The 6000-nt window shown below is 41.4% G+C and overlaps 1 long non-coding RNA gene across 2 annotated transcripts in view; it reads right to left on the minus strand.

Annotated features, from left to right (window-relative positions):
- LOC129524842 (uncharacterized) overlaps nucleotides 1-3628 on the minus strand; it is a 45269-nt gene extending 41641 nt beyond the window's left edge. For both annotated transcript variants that reach the window (XR_010135221.1, XR_010135222.1), the window contains exon 1: nucleotides 3439-3628. This is a non-coding gene — a long non-coding RNA (uncharacterized lncRNA). The remainder of the gene's footprint in view (nucleotides 1-3438) is intronic.
- Nucleotides 3629-6000: the final 2372 nt, after the last annotated feature.

Below are 6000 nucleotides of genomic sequence, written 5' to 3' on the forward strand. Positions count from 1 at the left end.
AATTGCTAGATTAAATTATATACACTTTAATGCTTGTTGTTGTTGTTGTTTTGAGACAGAGTCTCACTCCGTCGCCCAGGCTGGAGTGTAGTGATATGATCACAGCTCACTGCAGCCTCAACCTCCCAGGCTCAAGCAATCCTCTCACCTCAGCCTTCCAACTACCTGGGACCCCAGGCATGCACCACCACACCCAGCTATTTTTGTATTTTTTGTAGAGACAGGGTCTCCCTATGTTGCCCAAGCTGGTCTCGAACTCCTGGACTTAAGCCATCCTCCCACCTCGGCCTCCCAAAGTGCTGGGATTGCAGGTGTGTGCCACCGTGCCTGGCCCTTTAATTGTTTCATATTAAAATTTTTTCTATTTAAAAAATTATTTCCAGAGCTCCTTAGGCTTGAAAGTGTGGATTAAACATTAACAGACTTTTTTTAAACAAACTATCCAACCTCATAATCAAATTTTCCCAGGAAATAAAAGGTGGTGACAAGTAAAATCCAGAAGAGAACCACTGGATCTCCTCTGCCACAGGGTGGAAATTTTAGCTTAAACCAGTCAGGGAGCACTGTTCCTGAGAGTTCTTAGGGGTTAGGGTCGCAGATAGAAACAGAGAATTCAGAAAGGGAGGGAAATAAACACAAGGTGGGACAAAATTCAGAAGCAGCGGCTGCGACTGTTCAGCACTGTGAATATGACATCCATCAACCCCAAAGAGGCTCTGAGACCAAACACAAACTGCGCCGGCGCTTTTGCTAAAGTCCATAAACATCAACACGCAATTTACTCCACTGTTCCGTAGTTTACATGTGTTGTGTTATATATGTTTGTGTATACAAAATATTAAATATATTATTAAATATAATGTTTAAAAGGTGAACTGTTAAAAGCAAGGATTACATAGTGTTTATCTTCTGGAGGGGTGCTCATAATTTTCTTTTTTTTACAATCCAGAGGTCTTCTATTTTATTTTTTTTAACACCGATTATGCCATGAATCAATCCATAGGGAAGAGGTTCCAGCAGCTCAAGCTCCTTCCCATTTGTTCTCACACAGTGCGCTTCTCTGGGCAGAGCAGACTGGCACTTCTGTTGAACCCAGGTACCTTTCTCTTTGGCTTCCTTCTTTTTCTGATCATTTTCCTTCACAAGTTTCAGGAAGCTAGCTCATCTCTCAGAGCGCTTAATGTGCTCAATACCCACATGAATTCTCTTGGCAAGAACTTGCCCTTAACTTGTGTGTTTACAACAATGCCGACGGCCTGCTGGGTAACACTGTAGACTCTTCCAGTTCTGCCATGATAACACTTGTGGGGCATTCCTTCTTGAACAGTGCCCATTCCTTTAATGTCTACAATATCATCTTTCTTATAGATTCACATATATGTGACCAAAGGGAACAACTCCATGCTTCCTAAAAGGCCTAGAAGACATCTACCAGGAGCCTCTCCTCTTTCCCTTTGTGTTTGTCATTTTGTCGAATTACTGGAAGACGGTGGTTCTGGCCAAAAGGGCCATAATAAATTTTTATTTTCTTGTTTCTGTGTTTTTCTATAATAAACATACATTATTTTTATAACCAAAAATGACCAACAACATACATTAATTTTCTCTTTAATAAACTTTATCTGATTTTCCCATTAAAGCTAAACATGCTCCTTACCACTTCCAAAGAAAAAGTTATACTAAAAAAAGCCAATAATCTCCCTACTCCAAAAACCCAAGTGTTACATCACTCCAAATAACATCACTCCAAAGTTACACACACACACACACACACACACACACATACACCACAGTATACTGGTTGTGTGTATTTCTATATACTATTTGATATATATACTTACACAAACCATGGAATTTGAACATATTTTCTTATTTCATTCTTTTTAAACAAAAAAGGACCACTCTATACACATCGTTTGGAAGTTTAGTTTTTCTTTTTTCATTAATAAACGTATCTATCTTTACATTCTAGTAACATATTACTGCAAACTTAGCAGGTTGAACAACACAAATACACTATCTCACAATTTTGCGTGGTTCTGAAGTTCAGGAGGGGCCAAGCTGGGAACTCTGCTCAGGGTCTCACCAGCCTGAAATCAGGTTGCCAGCCAAGCCGTGTCCATCTGGTCTCAACTAGAGAAGATCCCTCCTTAGCCCATTCAGATGGTGGTACAATGCATTTTCCCGATGTCTGTAGTACTAAGGGTCCCAGCTTCTTACTATTAGCTGAAGTTTGCCCTGAGGTCCTGCAGGCCACTTAAACTTCTCTGCCGCCACATGGCAGTTTGCCTCTTTAAGTCCAACAGAAGAGAATTTATCTTCCAAGTCTGCTAAGAGTCTGCTTATCTTCCAAGTCTGCTAAGAGTCTCCAGAGTCTTATATAACATAACAACCATAGGAGTGGCGTCCCATCACCTCTGCCATATTCTATCAGAGGCAAGTCTCTGGTTATTCCCACAAAGGGAGAGGTTACACAAGGGCATGACCCATTGAGGGTAACTTTAGTGTGTTACTTTTCTAAGGATTCTATAATAAAGTACAACAAACCAGGTCGCTTAAATAACAGAAATTTATTATCTGGCAGTTCTGGAGGCTAGAAGTCCAAAATCGAGGCCGTGCTCCCTCTGAAACTGTAGCGAGAGCCCCTCCTTGCCTGTCCCTAGCTCTGGTGGTTTGCTCTCAACCCTTGGCGCTCTTGGCTTGCAGCTGCAGGACTTCACTTTCCGCCTGTGCCATCACATGGCCTTCTCCCATGTGTCTGTGTCTCTACATTTCTCCACCTCTTATATGGACACCAGTCACATTGGATTAAAGGCCCACCCTATGCCACTATGATGTCATCCTAACTAATTACATCTGCAAAGATCCTATTTCCAAGCAGGACATGGTCTGAGGTACTGGTAGGTAGGACTTCAACATATCTTTTTGGAGGACAGAATTGAACCCATAACACTTGGGGTGTATTCTCCATGGTATCAAAAACATTCTTCTGCAGAAATACATATAAATCCAACCTAGTGGTTCCTGAGGACATCAGCATCACCTGGGAACTTATAGGAAATGCAAATCCTCAGGCCCTATCCCAGACCTACTGACCCAGAAACTGCAGAGACTGGGGAGAAGGGAGGGAGAAACAGCACACTGTGTTTTAACAAGCCTACAGCCCATTCTTCTTACCAGCTGCACAGTTTGACTCTCAACCCTACCAGACTCTCTAGGCAGACCCAAAACTCCCTTCAGGGCAATAAAAGAGCAGGAAGAAAATTCCAAGCAGCAGGTGGCCTGGATTACCCTACTCCTTACACAGGGCGTTGAGACAGTGCATGTCTGTCCTCCTTTTCCACGCCAAGTTCCTCATTGCTAGGGCTTCCATTCAATAATCAATGCCACAGAAAACTAGAAAAGTCAACAAGGATGAATAAATACATGATTTCTTACCTAATTTTGATGTCAAGTCACAGGAAGGAGCACAGACAAGTCAACCATGTCAAAAAGGCCCCACACATGCAAACTCAAAGGAACACCTTCATCTTCCCTTTTATCATGGGCACAGGTCTCTCCCAAAGTCCCTTCCACACCATTCACCAAGTCCAGTTCACCAGATCACCTGTAGCCCTGCCCTGATTTTGTTCACTTTACTTGCATTTGGGGTCATTATGATGTCGTTGCCATAGGGTCAGGGACTTAGTGACAACAGAATGTACAATCCAGCCATGACCAAGACTTGTGTTTCTGCAGTGCTGAATCTCACCTTACTCTTAGAGAGCCTCATTCCTTTGATTAAAGAATGCAAATCACTCTACAATTCTGCTTGTTTTCTAATTTCTATCTCTTCCCAGTAATTCTGGCCAGCCTGCCTAGTTTTTCTTGATTTTACAGATTATACTCCTTTTATGTTTTCAGGCCACTAACCTCCCTAGCTTTGCCATAGTCCGAGATGGCGACTGTAATCAATACATCTCATTCAACACAAGCTACAGATGTGATGGAAAAACTTGTTTTACTATTACCATAACCTTTCAGGAAGTTTCTTGGGGTTTTGCCTATACAAACATCTCATATAATCCTGACTATAGCCTGTTGTGACCCTGTCTCTGCTTGCTTCAAGGCAATACTCTCTCCCTCCCTCTTAACTCCAACGTTGAGTCTCTTGCCTTAAAGCCATTGTACACATTATTCCTCTTTGCAGCAATCATCTATCACCTGGGTCGCCCCTTGAAGATTTTAGTTCCTGTATCATTATCACTCACTCCAGCTCTACTGTCATCACACTTGGAGTGCTTATAAATGACTCATCACTTTTCCTCCTTACTTCCAATGAACTTCCTCTCCCGAAGACCAGAGCCACTCACCTCCATCCATGATCATATTTGTAACTTCTGCATTATTAATCCAACAACGGTCTCAATTTTAATCATCTCATTTTCTGATTATCAACTCCTGTCTTTGCATCTCACTTCCTCTAGTGAACTAAAGCCAATAAATTGTCAGCTGCATCAAATAATTCATGGATCCTGCTACTCTCCCACTACTCTTCAACCTTCCTTACCAGCTTACATTATATGGTCCCTCTTTGAATCACCTACTTGCAAACACCCTCAACTCCCGTATCTTGCTATTATTTTTAAAAACAGTTTTATCAAGGCATAATTCACATACAATAACACTCACTTATTTTAGGTGTACAATTCAATTATTTTTAGAAAATGTGCAGAGCTGAACAACTAACATTGCAATCTATCATTAGAACATTTGCAGTACACCATTAACAAACTTCATTTCCATTTGCAATCATCTCTCATTGCTACCCTCTGCTCCACGGGACCATAAATCTAATATCTGTTTCTATAGACTTGCCTTTTCTGGACATTTCATATAAAAGGAGTTACACAATATATGGCTTATTTTATTTAGTATAATGTTTTTGAGGTCCATCCATATAGTAACACGTATCAGTACTTTATTCCTTTTATTGTTGAGTAATATTTCATTGTGTGAATATAGCAGATATTGTTTATCCAGTCATAAGTTGATAGATATTTTGGTTGTTTCCAGTTTTTGGCTATTTTGAAAAATGACGGCTGGATGCGGTGGGTCATGCCTGTAATCCTAGCACTTTGGGAGGCCGAGGCAGGTTGATCACCTGAGGTCAGGAGTTCAAGACCAGTCTGGCCAAAATGGTGAAACCCTGTCTCAAACAAAAATACAAAAATTAGCCAGGCATGATAGTGCATGTTTGTAATCCCAGGTACTCCGGAGGCTGAGGCAGGAGAATCGCTTGAACCTGGGGGCAGAAGTTACAGTGAGCCGAGATCGCGCCACTGCACTCCAGCCTGAGTGACACAGCAAGACTCCATCTCAAAAAAAAAAAAAAGAAAGAAAGAAAAATGATGCTACGAATATTTACATATAAGTTTTTATGTGGACATATATTTTAATTTTCTTGGGTATACCTCAGAGTAGAATCGCTGGGTCATATGGTAAAACTGTATTTAGCATTTTAAGAAACTGGAAAACTGTTGTCAAAATGGCATTTTACATTTCCACCAACAATGTATGAAGGCTCCAGTTTCTTCACATTCTCCCCTGTATTTGTCCATCCTGTGTTGCTATAAAGCAAGCTTGTCCAACCTGCAGCCCAACACAAATGCATAAACTTTCTTAAAACATTATAAGAATTTTGCAATTTTTTTTTAGCTCATCAGCTATCATTAGCGTTAGTATATTTTATGTGGGGCCCAAGACAATTCTTCCAATGTGGCCCAGGGAAGCCAAATGATTGGACACCCCTGCTAAAAAGGAATACACAAGTCTGGGTAATCTGTAAAGAAAAGAGGTTTATTTGGCTCACAATTCCGCAGGCTGTACAAGCATCTGCTCAGCTTCTGGTGAGGCCTTAAGAAGCTTACAATCATGGCAGAAGGTGAGGGGGAGCCAGCACATCACATGGTGAGAAAGAGAGTGGGGTGGCAGTGGGGGAGGTCCCAGGCTCTTTTAAAC

Source organism: Gorilla gorilla, chromosome 8, assembly GCF_029281585.2.
Source record: "Gorilla gorilla gorilla isolate KB3781 chromosome 8, NHGRI_mGorGor1-v2.1_pri, whole genome shotgun sequence".
Classification (NCBI taxonomy): Eukaryota; Metazoa; Chordata; class Mammalia; order Primates; family Hominidae; genus Gorilla; species Gorilla gorilla.